Here is a 13,102-nt window from a genome sequence, read left to right as displayed (position 1 = left end):
TCAAAATCTCATCTTTTTTGTATCTGATATATTTGTGATGTGTTGAATTGTTGGTACTCTCCCCAATTTATGCCAAAACGGTACACAATGCCGCTGTCCATTTTTGGCCACCCATTACTCACCATTGTCCTGTGGTGTGTTTTCAGGATTATCCAGATTGATGGTAGTATTGACGTCCTTGCTTCGGGACACTTACAACATGGCATCGTTGACTTGGAAAAATTCCCAATGTTCTGGTCAAACTAAATCCTGCCCAGCTAATTATTGCCCAATTAGTCTATTGCTGGGTGGCTTTAAATGATATTGATCAGAACCTCAAGATGTCCTCAGGAGAATAAAGAGCATTGTTTTGTAAGTGTTTATCCAAATGTGGCATCAATCATCTGGAAAAACTGAAGTAAAACCATGGGGAAAACAAGATATGACGGCAGTCCCAGGAGTCCGTTTCCTCAATGGGGCATTTTCAGCTGCTTGATCAATGATATATGACAAGGTTCAATTCTATTTACAACTCTTGCAAATGAGCCTCCATGCTGGACATGCAAGACCAAAGCAGAATTCAAGCATGGGCTAGTCTTACCATTAAAGTGCCTGATAATGACCATTTCCAAACTGAATCTAACATCTGTTCTTGACATTTAGTAGCATTATAATTGCAAATATCCCTTCATCGTGAGAGATCAGCATTGACTAGATATTCAATTGGACGGGCCACATGAAGTGTGGCTACAAGAACAGATCAGAGGCTGGGTATTCTAGGGAGGAACTCACCGGGTCAAGGAAAGAGCATACACGTCGCGGCCTTGTGTTCACCAATCTTTCCACCACCACGCACAAGAAGCGACAAGACAGATACCATTGTGTGCAGATGCCGAGAAGTGTATTCAGCTCTGGCTGAACAACTTCTAATCTTGTGTGTGGACTCGATAAGAAGAAGTAACTCACCTCCGTGCATGTTTATCCTGCCTCAATTTATATTACAATCAGGTAAAAATGGCCAATAAGCCAAGGTGATTCATTCTGTCAGTATCAGTGACCAGTCCCGGATTCTTCGCCCAACTTTATTTATCTCAACTTGCTGGTGTTTCAGAAGACAATCAGGATTCAACCAAGTGAATGCCAATGGAACTACTGTGACCAGTAACACCACCTTCATCAAAATACATTCATTTGCATTCCCAGATTAATTTTTTCAATCAAATTAATATTCTAATCCAGGTATGGGAGAAGTAAAGTGACATGTTTCAACAGACATTTTGAAGGGGAGAATAAGTTTTTGGAAGACCATTCCAGAACCCTTGGATTGCTGAAGATAACTTTTCAGAAGAAACCAGTGCCACACGATTGCAGAGAAATGTAGAGATAACATAAATTTTGGCCAAAGAGGGGCATCCAAAATGGATTTAAAAATAGGGTTGACTTTTCTTTGGCGTTGAGAAAATGTGGCTTTAAATGTCAGTTACGATGTCAATATTGATAAATCAGTTCTATCAAGTCATACGTATGTTTTATGCATATATAGTTTTTGTCTTAAGTATCTCTCTATATATGTATACAAAACTCTCTTCTTTTTTGTATCTATATCTGTGAGTGTTTGTGTGGTACTCCCGGAACTATGCCAAAACAGTACACAATAACGCTACCATTTTTGGACCACCTTACTCACCATTGTCCTGTGGTGTGTTTTCCTCAAGTTGCATTCAGATTGATGGTATATTTTACGTTATTCACATTTTAAACTTTAAAAATTTAACTTCTCACTTTAAAAAAATCTAATTCTCTTGTCCTGCCCCTGCCCATTACATTTGAAATGTAATGCAAGGGAATTTGATTTTTTTAAAGTTTAACAAGGAGGGTGAAGAGGAAGGGGAGGGAGTGCTGGGTGATGAGGGGAAATGAGCCATCCCTGCGTAGTTGGGGGCTATGGGTGAGTGGTGGAATATTGGGTTGGGTAACGGGCTGTGTTGGGGGACCAGGCCTCCCGTGGGGGCTACGGGTGAGTGGTGGAATATTGCGTTGGGGGAACAGGTTGCGAGGGGGGACCAGGCCTCCCATGGGGGCTATGGGTAAGTGGTGGAATATTGCGTTGGATGCAGGTTTGTAGGTTAATTGGCCTTTGTAAATTGAACCCAGTGAGTACAGGTGTGAACAGGTGTGGATTCGATCACTTGATCACACTTATTCTGTTATCCACTTTTGCAACCACTCCCTACATACTCGGGGCACTTTACAAGGATCCATGCTGCAGCTCTAAACCTAAATAAGGAATCCTTTTAGCCTGTCATACCTATGATGGTTCTTTCAAACGATGTTGCCCCACATCCCAGCATTTTATTTGTATATTAAATAATAAACTTGATGAAGGATTTTTAATGAAATTGTTATTTGATAATACAATGAATTCCTATTATTAAGTCCATGGCAGAAAGATTAATTTAATGTCAAAGAATGTTATTGAAACATAAAGAAAGCATTAATTTTATTACCATTCTGCATAATTCTTCTTTAATACTGCATTTAAATTGTTTCTGTAAAATAACTAACAACCACCTTGATTAAAAAAAGTTATAAACACATGCTCTGTCAAACACAAGAATTCAAGGATTCTTTTAAAACGTTATATTAAGCTTATTTTCTGCAAGGTTGCACAACCAATCGTCAGTGAGGTTTGCCAACCATGAGGCCTAAGTTGCTCTAGGATGAGGGAAAAGCTAATTTAGTGTAATACAAATATCACCTTAGGGGTAACTTTGGACAAATAGTTCTGCTAATAGTAATTTGAAATGTAATTTGCTTCTAGTGTGGACCTGAATTTTCTAGTATGTTGGATGCCCAAAGTAACTGGGTAAATCAGGTCACCATTGATCATGGAAGAAAGAGGGTGAAATTCAACATTAGTAGTAATGTCAAACCCAATAGAGAATTATTATCACATATTACACCCCACTGGATTTTTGTTTTCATTGACTATTGTGCAAATGACATGCTGATTTACTGTCATATTTCACCCCAAAGATTAAGAGATGTTTATAAACATGTCTTTACTTTGTAAGTTTTCATTTTTGAAAAATCATTCCTGTTTCTCAGTAACAACATCCTTCGCAAGTTTTTTTTAAATTGAATTTTTTGTAGAATAATCGTTTTCCATCATGACACCATCACTGATCCTGAATTTATTCAGCTGTCCCTTGACATGCTGGCAGCTTTGATCTATCGATTAAACAAATGATATTTTGCTGGGAAGGAGGAGAAATTAAGCATCATTAACATGTGCAGTTTAAATTAAAACTTAAAATAACTTACTGCAGAGCAAATTAAAACTCCTCTGCTCAATTGCATTTTCTCTTCAGGTATCACAGATCTTGTCCTACCAAAATTCCATCCAAAGAACAGGGATTTTCATAGGATGTCCCACCAATAGCCAAAATGAGAGAAATGATGACCCAAATTGGATTCTTGTATCTTATAGGAAAAGTAATCTGAATAGAATATAAACTTTTAACAAATGGGACATGGAAACAGGAACACACTATTTAGCCCTTGAGACTATTTTGCCACAATATCAATGTCACAGATCAATGTGATCTGCTTTTTAATTCCTACATCTACTTGGTTTGGCTCCATATCATTTTAAATCCTTAACTTTCAAAAATCCATTGATTTTGCTCAAAAAAATTATTATAGTGCAGGTATTACCAAATGTTGTTGTTTAACAGAGAACATGTAGCAGTTCAGCACTGGATCGGGCCTTTCACCTAACAATGTCCATGCCAAACAGGATGTCAAATTAAACTAATCCCTTAAGGCTGCACATGATCCATATCCATTATACCCTGCATATCCATATGCCTATCTAAAAGCCTGAAATCCTGCCTCGCACATCTATCTCTTTTAAACATTCTCTCTATGATCTTTATGGCCCTCTAATTATTGAGAATCCACCCTGGAAAAAAAAGGTTCCGATTGTCTACTCTATCTATATATTTCGATCAGGTCTCCCTTCAGCATCTGACACTCCGGTGAAATCAATCCAAGTTTGTCCAACCTCTCCTTAAAGCTAATACTTTCTAATCCTCGCAGGATTCTGGATAACCTCTTCTGTACGCCGACCCGTCTGCACTTTATTTCTGTATTGGGGTGACCAAATACTCCCCCAAACACAACCTAACCAAACTTTTATAAAGATACAACATCACTTCCTGACTCTTACACTCAATGCCCGACCAATATGCCATATGCCTTTGGCTGCAGAATGGATGACAATGCAGGACATTTAACTTTAGGCTTGAGGGATGATAATATGGGACATAGAACATAGGTGTAGGAGTAGGCCATTCAGCCCTTCGAGCCAGCACCGCCATTCAATGTGATAATGGCTGATCATCCACAATCAGTACCCCGTTCCTGCCTTCTCCCCATATCCCTTGATTCCCTTAGCCCTAAGAGCTAAATCTAACTCTCTCTTGAAAACATTTACCTTCAGGCTGAAGAAAGAAGGGATGACAATGGGAGGGGGAGGGGCATTGAGGAAGTGTCCCGACCCGACCCGTCGACAAACTATCTCCCCCAGAGCTGCTGCCCGCCCCCCAGTTACTCCAGAACCTTGTGCCTTGTTTTGTGGAGCAGCCACTGGAGATCCTTGTGTTTACGGTGAATTCTAGCGCTAGTTTCCTCACCGTTGTGTGTGTTTCACCTCAGGGCGCCGAGGACAGCGTGCGCTTCCGGGTCACAGGGCGGGCCGAGCGCGGGAGGGCGAGCGCATGCGCGGACCGGCAGGTGGCTCGAGCGCAGGTTGTCGTCGATCGGCCGCTCGGCGCAGGTGAGGCCGGGACAGTGCAGGTGAGGCCGGGACAGTGGGGACAGTGCAGGTGAGGCTGGGACAGTGGTGCAGGTGAGGCCGGGACAGTGCAGGTGAGGCCGGGACAGTGGGGACAGTGGGGACAGTGCAGGTGAGGCCGGGACAGTGGGGACAGTGGGGACAGTGGGGACAGTGTAGTACAGGTGAGGCGGGGACAGTGGGGACAGTGGGGACAGTACAGGTGAGGTGGGGACAGTGGGGACAGTGTGGACAGTGGGGACAGTGGGGACAGTGGGGACAGTGGGGACAGTGGGGACAGTGGGGACAGTGGGGACAGTGGGACAGTGGGGACAGTGGGGACAGTGCAGGTGAGGCCGGGACAGTGTGGGGACAGTGGGGACAGTGGGGACAGTGTAGGTGAGGCCGGGACAGTGGGACAGTGGGGACAGGTGAGGCCGGGACAGTGGGGACAGTGGGGACAGTGGGACAGTGGGGACAGTGGGACAGTGGGGACAGTGGGGACAGTGGGGACAGTGGAGACAGTGGGGACAGTGGGACAGTGGGACAGTGGGGACAGTGGGACAGTGGGATAGTACAGGTGAGGCCGGGACAGTGGGGACAGTGGGGACAGTGCAGGTGAGGCCGGGACAGTGGGGGACAGTACAGGTGAGGCCGGGACAGTGGGGACAGTGCAGGGTGAGGCCGGGACAGTGGGGACAGTGGGGACAGTGCAGGTGAGGCCGGGACAGTGGGGACAGGGGACAGTGAGGTGGGACGGGACAGTGGGGACAGTGGGGACAGTGGGACAGTGGGGACAGTGGGGACAGTGCAGGTGAGGCCGGGACAGTGGGGACAGTGGGGACAGTGCAGGTGAGGCCGGGACAGTGGGACAGTGGGGACAGTACAGGTGAGGCCGGGAGTGGGGACAGTGCAGGTGAGGCCGGGACAGTGGGACAGTGGGGACAGTACAGGTGAGGCCGGGACAGTGGGGACAGTGGGGACAGTGCAGGTGAGGCCGGGACAGTGGGGACAGTGCAGGTGAGGCCGGGACAGTGGGGACAGTGGGGACAGTGCAGGTGAGGCCGGGACAGTGGGGACAGTGCAGGTGAGGCCGGGACAGTGGGGACAGTGGGGACAGTACAGGTGAGGCCGGGACAGTGGGGACAGTGGGGACAGTGCAGGTGAGGCCGGGACAGTGGGGACAGTGGGGACAGTGGGGACAGTGGGGACAGTGCAGGTGAGGCCGGGACAGTGGGATAGTACAGGTGAGGCCGGGACAGTGGGGACAGTGGGGCAGTGGGGACAGTGGGGGCAGTGCAGGTGAGGCCGGGACAGTGGGGACAGTGGGGACAGTGGGGACAGTGGGACAGTGGGATAGTACAGGTGAGGCCGGGACAGTGGGATAGTACAGGTGAGGCTGGGACAGTGGGGACAGTGGGGACAGTGGGGACAGTACAGGTGAGGCCGGGACAGTGGGATAGTACAGGTGAGGCTGGGACAGTGGGGACAGTGGGGACAGTGGGGGCAGGGGGGACAGTGCAGGTGAGGCGGGGACAGTGGGGACAGTGCAGGTGAGGCCGGGACAGTGGGGACAGTGCAGGTGAGGCCGGGACAGTGGGGACAGTGCAGGTGAGGCCGGGACAGTGGGGACAGTGGGGACAGTGCAGGTGAGGCCGGGACAGTGGGGACAGTGGGGACAGTGGGGACAGTGCAGGTGAGGCCGGGACAGTGGAACAGTGGGGACAGTGGGACAGTGGGGACAGTGGGATAGTACAGGTGAGGCCGGGACAGTGGGGACAGTGGGACAGTGGGGACAGTGCAGGTGAGGCCGGGACAGTGGGGACAGTGGGGACAGTGGGGGGACAGTGGGGGCAGTGGGACAGTGGGATAGTGCAGGTGAGGCCGGGACAGTGGGGACAGTGGGACAGTGGGGACAGTGGGGACAGGGCAGGGGCAGTGGGACAGTGGGGACAGTGGGACAGTGGGACAGTGCAGGTGAGGCCGGGACAGTGGGGGGACAGTGGGGACAGGGGACAGTGGGGACAGTGGGGACAGTGGGGACAGTGGGGACAGTGGGGGACAGTGGGGGACAGTGGGGACAGTGGGGACAGACAGTGGGGGACAGTGGGGACAGTGGGGACAGTGGGGACAGTGTGGGACAGTGGGGACAGTGGGGACAGTGGGGACAGTGGGGACAGGGGACAGTGGGACAGTGGGACAGTGCAGGTGAGGCCGGGGACAGTGGGGACAGTGGGACAGTGGGGGCAGTGGGGGCAGTGGGGGCAGTGCAGGTGAGGCCGGGACAGTGGGGACAGTGGGGACAGTGGGACAGTGGGGACAGTGCAGGTGAGGCCGGGACAGTGGGGACAGTGGGGACAGTGCAGGTGAGGCCGGGACAGTGGGGACAGTGCAGGTGAGGCCGGGACAGTGGGGACAGTGGGGACAGTGCAGGTGAGGCCGGGACAGTGGGGACAGTGGGGACAGTGGGGACAGTGGGACAGTGGAACAGTGGGAACAGTGCAGGTGAGGCGGGGACAGTGGGGACAGTGGGGACAGTGGGGACAGTACAGGTGAGGCCGGGACAGTGCAGGTGAGGCCGGGACAGGGGACAGTGGGGACAGTGGGGACAGTGGGGACAGTGGGTGGAACAGTGGAACAGTGCAGGTGAGGCGGGGACAGTGGGGACAGTGGGGACAGTACAGGTGAGGCCGGGACAGTGCAGGTGAGGCCGGGACAGTGGGGACAGTGGGGACAGTACAGGTGAGGCCGGGACAGTGCAGGTGAGGCCGGGACAGTGGGGACAGTGGGGACAGTGGGGACAGTGGAACAGTGGAACAGTGCAGGTGAGGCGGGGACAGTGGGGACAGTGGGGACAGGGGACAGTACAGGTGAGGCCGGGACAGTGCAGGTGAGGCGGGGACAGTGGGGACAGTGGGGGACAGTACAGGTGAGGCCGGGACAGTGGGGACAGTGGGACAGTGGGGACAGTGGGGACAGTACAGGTGAGGCCGGGACAGTGGGACAGTGGGGACAGTGGGGACAGTACAGGTGAGGCCGGGACAGTGGGGACAGTGGGACAGTGGGGACAGTGGGACAGTGGGGACAGTGGGGACAGTGGGGACAGTGCAGGTGAGGACGGGACAGTGGGACAGTGGGGACAGTGGGGACAGTGGGACAGTGCAGGTGAGGACGGGACAGTGGGACAGTGGGGGCGGGACTGTGCAGGTGAGGACGGGACAGTGGGGACAGTACAGGTGAGGCGGGGACAGTGCAGGTGAGGCCGGGACAGTGGGGACAGTGCAGGTGAGGCGGGGGGGGGGACAGACAGTGGGGACAGTGCAGGTGAGGACGGGACAGTGGGGACAGTGGGACAGTGCAGGTGAGGACGGGACAGTGGGACAGTGCAGGTGAGGTGAGGCCGGGACAGTGGGGACAGTGGGGACAGTTGGGACAGTGCAGGTGAGGACGGGGACAGTGGGGACAGTGGGGACAGTACAGGTGAGGCCGGGACAGTGGGGACAGTGGGGACAGTGGGACAGTGGGGGCAGTGGGGACAGTGGGACAGTGGGGACAGTACAGGTGAGGCCGGGACAGTACAGGTGAGGCTGGGGACAGTACAGGTGAGGCCGGGACAGTGGGACAGTGGGGACAGTGGGACAGTGGGGACAGTGGGGACAGTGGGCAGTACAGGTGAGGCTGGGACAGTGGGACAATGGGGGACAGTGGGGACAGTGGGGACAGTGGGACAGTGGGGCAGTGGGCAGTACAGGTGAGGCCGGGACAGTGGGGACAGTGGGGACAGTGGGGACAGTGGGACAGTGCAGGTGAGGCCGGGACAGTGGGGACAGTGGGGACAGTGCAGGTGAGGCCGGGACAGTGGGGACAGTGGGACAGTGGGGACAGTGCAGGTGAGGCCGGGACAGTGGGACACTGGGGACAGTGGGGACAGTGCAGGTGAGGCCGGGACAGTGGGGACAGTGCAGGTGAGGCCGGGACAGTGGGGACAGTGGGGACAGTGGGGACAGTGCAGGTGAGGCCGGGGACAGTGGGGACAGTGCAGGTGAGGCCGGGACAGTGGGGACAGTGGGGACAGTACAGGTGAGGCCAGTGGGGACAGTGGGGACAGTGGGGACAGTGGGACAGTACAGGTGAGGCCGGGACAGAGGGACAGGGGGGACAGTGGGGACAGTGGGGACAGTGGGACAGTGGGGACAGTGCAGGTGAGGCCGGGACAGTGGGGGGACAGTGGGGACAGTACAGGTGAGGCCGGGACAGAGGGACAGTGGGGACAGTGGGACAGTGGGACAGTGGGGACACAGTGGGGACAGTGGGACAGTGCAGGTGAGGGGGGACAGTGGGGACAGTGGGGGACAGTGCAGGTGAGGCCGGGACAGTGGGGACAGTGGGGACAGTGCAGGTGAGGCCGGGACAGTGGGGACAGTGGGGACAGTGGGGACAGTGGGGACAGTGGGACAGTGCAGGTGAGGACGGGGACAGTGGGGACAGTGGGGACAGTGGGGACAGTGGGGACAGTGGGGACAGTGGGGACAGTGGGACAGTGGGGACAGTGCAGGTGAGGCCAGGACAGTGGGACAGTGGGGACAGTGGGACAGTGGGGACAGGGGACAGTGGGGACAGTGGGGACAGTGGGGACAGTGGGACAGTGGGGACAGTGGGGACAGTGCAGGTGAGGCAGGGGGGACAGTGGGGACAGTGCAGGTGAGGCCGGGACAGTGCAGGTGAGGCCGGGACAGTGGGGACAGTGGGGACAGTGGGGGGACAGTGGGGACAGTGCAGGCAGGTGGTGAGGCCGGGACAGTGCAGGTGAGGCCGGGACAGTGGGGACAGTGGGGACAGTGGGGACAGTGGGACAGTGGGGACAGTGGGGACAGTGGGACAGTGGGGACAGTGGGGACAGTGCAGGTGAGGACGGGACAGTGGGGACAGTGGGGACAGTGCAGGTGAGGCCAGGACAGTGCAGGTGAGGCCGGGACAGTGGGCAGTGCAGGTGAGGCCAGGGACAGTGCAGGTGAGGCAGGGACAGTACAGGTGAGGCCGGGACAGTGGGGACAGTGGGACAGTGCAGGTGAGGACGGGACAGTGGGACAGTGCAGGTGAGGCCGGGACAGTGGGCAGTGGGCAGTGCAGGTGAGGCCAGGACAGTGCAGGTGAGGCCGGGACAGTACAGGTGAGGCCGGGACAGTGGGGACAGTGGGGACAGTGCAGGTGAGGACGGGACAGTGGGCAGGGCAGTGGGCAGTGCAGGTGAGGCCAGGACAGTGCAGGTGAGGCCGGGACAGTACAGGTGAGGCCGGGACAGTACAGGTGAGGCCGGGACAGTGGGGACAGTGGGACAGTGCAGGTGAGGACGGGACAGTGGGACAGTGGGACAGTGCAGGTGAGGCCGGGACAGTGGGCAGTGGGCAGTGCAGGTGAGGCCAGGACAGTGGAACAGTACAGGTGAGGAGGCCGGGACAGTGGGCAGTGGGACAGTGCAGGTGAGGCCGGGACAGTGCAGGTGAGGCCGGGACAGTGGGCAGTGCAGGTGAGGCCGGGACAGTGGGACAGTGCAGGTGAGGCCGGGACAGTGGGACAGTGCAGGTGAGGCCGGGACAGTGGGACAGTGGGACAGTGCAGGTGAGGCCGGGACAGTGCAGGTGAGGGGAGGCCGGGACAGTGGCAGTGCAGGTGAGGCCGGGACAGTGGGACAGTGCAGGTGAGGCCGGGACAGTGGGGACAGTGCAGGTGAGGCCGGGACAGTGCAGGTGAGGCCGGGACAGTGGGACAGTGCAGGTGAGGCCGGGACAGCAGGGGACAGTGGGACAGTGCAGGTGACAGGTGAGGCCGGGACAGTGCAGGTGAGGCCGGGACAGTGGACAGTGCAGGTGAGGCCGGGACAGTGGTGGGACAGTGTGCAGTGCAGGTGAGGCCGGGACAGTGCAGGTGAGGCCGGGACAGTGCAGGTGAGGCCGGGACAGTGGGACAGTGCAGGTGAGGCCGGGACAGTGGGCAGTACAGGTGAGAGTGGGACAGTGGGACAATGCAGGTGAGGCCGGGACAGTGGGACAGTGCAGGTGAGGTCGGGACAGTGCAGGGTGCAGGTGAGGGAGGCGGGAACAGTGGGACAGTGCAGGTGAGGCCGGGACAGTGGGACAGTGCAGGTGAGGCCGGGACAGTGGGACAGTGCAGGTGAGGGCCGGGACAGTGGGACAGTGCAGGTGAGGTCGGGACAGTGCAGGTGAGGCCGGGACAGTGGGACAGTGCAGGTGAGGCCGGGACAGTGGACAGTGCAGGTGAGGCCGGGACAGTGGGACAGTGCAGGTGGTGAGGCCGGGACAGTGCAGGTGAGGCCGGGACAGTGGGACAGTGGGACAGTGCAGGTGAGGACGGGACAGTGGGACAGTGCAGGTGAGGTCGGGACAGTGCAGGTGAGGCCGGGACAGTGGGACAGTGCAGGTGAGGCCGGGACAGTGGACAGTGCAGGTGAGGCCGGGACAGTGGGCAGTGCAAGTGAGGCCGGGACAGTGCAGGTGAGGCCGGGACAGTGGGGCAGTGCAGGTGAGCAGGGGACAGTGCAGGTGAGGCGGGGGGGGGACAGTGGGACAGTGCAGGTGAGGCCGGGACAGTGGGACAATGCAGGTGAGGCCGGGACAGTGCAGGTGAGGACGGGACAGTGGGACAGTGGGACACTGCAGGTGAGGTGGGGACAGTGCAGGTGAGGACGGGACAGTGGGACAGTGCAGGTGAGGCCGGGACAGTGCAGGTGAGGCCGGGACAGTGGGACAGTGCAGGGTGAGGCCGGGACAGTGCAGGTGAGGCCGGGACAGTGGGACAGTGCAGGTGAGGTCGGGACAGTGGGACAGTGAGACAGTGCAGGGAGGGACAGGGGGACAGTGCAGGGCGAGGACGGGACAGTGGGACAGTGCAGGTGAGGCCGGGACAGTGCAGTGCAGGTGAGGGCCAGGACAGTGCAGTGCAGGTGAGGCCAGGACAGTGGGCAGTGCAGGTGAGGCCGGGACAGTGCAGGTGAGGCCGGGACAGTGGGACAGTGGGACAGTGCAGGTGTGGCCGGGACAATGGGACGGTGGGGACAGTGGGACAGTGCAGGTGAGGCCGGGACAGTGGGACAGTGGGACAGTGCAGGTGAGGCCGGGACAGTGAGACAGTGCAGGTGAGGACGGGACAGTGCAGGCGAGGACGGGACAGTGGGACAGTGCAGGTGAGGCCGGGACAGTGGGACAATGCAGGCGAGGACGGGACAGTGGGACAGTGGGCAGTGCAGGTGAGGCCAGGACAGTGCAGTGCAGGTGAGGCCAGGACAGTGGGCAGTGCAGGTGAGGTCGGGACAGTGGGACAGTGGGCAGTGCAGGTGAGGCCGGGACAGTGCAGTGCAGGTGAGGCCAGGACAGTGCAGTGCAGGTGAGGCCAGGACAGTGGGCAGTGCAGGTGAGGCCGGGACAGTGGGACAGTACAGGTGAGGGCCGGGACAGTGCAGGTGAGGCCGGGACAGTGGGACAGTGCAGGTGTGGCCGGGACAGTGGGACAGTGCAGGTGAGGACGGGACAGTGTAGGTGAGGAGGCCGGGACAGTGAGACAGTGCAGGTGAGGACGGGACAGTGCAGGTGAGGCCAGGACAGTGCAGTGCAGGTGAGGCCAGGACAGTGGGCAGTGCAGGTGAGGTCGGGACAGTGGGACAGTGGGCAGTGCAGGTGAGGCCAGGACAGTGCAGTGCAGGTGAGGCCAGGACAGTGGGCAGTGCAGGTGAGGCCGGACACAGTGGGACAGTGCAGGTGAGGCCGGGACAGTGGGCAGTGCAGGTGAGGCCGGGACAGTGGGCAGTGCAGGTGAGGCCGGGACAGTGGGCAGTGCAGGTGAGGCCGGGACAGTGGGCAGTGCAGGTGAGGCCGGGACAGTGGGCAGTGCAGGTGAGGCCGGGACAGTGGGCAGTGCAGGTGAGGCCGGGACAGTGCAGGTGAGGCGGGACAGTGGGCAGTACAGGTGAGGTCGGGACAGTGGGCAGTGCAGGTGAGGCCGGGACAGTGGGCAGTGCAGGTGAGGCCGGGACAGTGGGCAGTGCAGGTGAGGCTGGGACAGTGGAACAGTGCAGGTGAGGCCGGGACAGTGGGCAGTACAGGTGAGGTCGGGACAGTGCAGTGCAGTGCAGGTGAGGCCGGGACAGTGCAGTGCAGTGCAGGTGAGGCCGGGACAGTGGGACAGTGCAGTGCAGTGCAGGTGAGGCCGGGACAGTGGGACAGTGCAGGTGAGGCCGGGACAGTGCAGTGCAGGTGAGGCCGGGATAGTGGG

General features: G+C 57.1%; 1 protein-coding gene across 4 annotated transcripts in view; it reads left to right on the top strand.

Moving 5' to 3' along the window:
* Positions 1–4,723: 4,723 nt before the first annotated feature.
* Positions 4,724–13,102, top strand: part of LOC129706058 (coiled-coil domain-containing protein 91-like) — a 97,139-nt gene continuing 88,760 nt past the window's right edge. The window contains exon 1 of one of the 4 annotated variants that reach the window (XM_055650023.1): positions 4,724–4,819. The gene's annotated coding sequence lies outside the window, so the exon portion shown is untranslated. Of the gene's footprint in view, positions 4,820–6,255; positions 6,285–6,554; positions 6,575–10,102; positions 10,124–13,102 lie in introns of those variants that run through there. The other 3 variants (XM_055650026.1, XM_055650025.1, XM_055650027.1) reach the window with 3 other exon arrangements.

Source organism: Leucoraja erinacea, chromosome 19 (genome assembly GCF_028641065.1).
Source record: "Leucoraja erinacea ecotype New England chromosome 19, Leri_hhj_1, whole genome shotgun sequence".
In the NCBI taxonomy this organism is placed as follows: Eukaryota; Metazoa; Chordata; class Chondrichthyes; order Rajiformes; family Rajidae; genus Leucoraja; species Leucoraja erinaceus.
The sequence above is the reverse complement of the archived record's forward strand: the minus strand, read 5'-3'. Positions and strand labels throughout refer to the sequence as shown.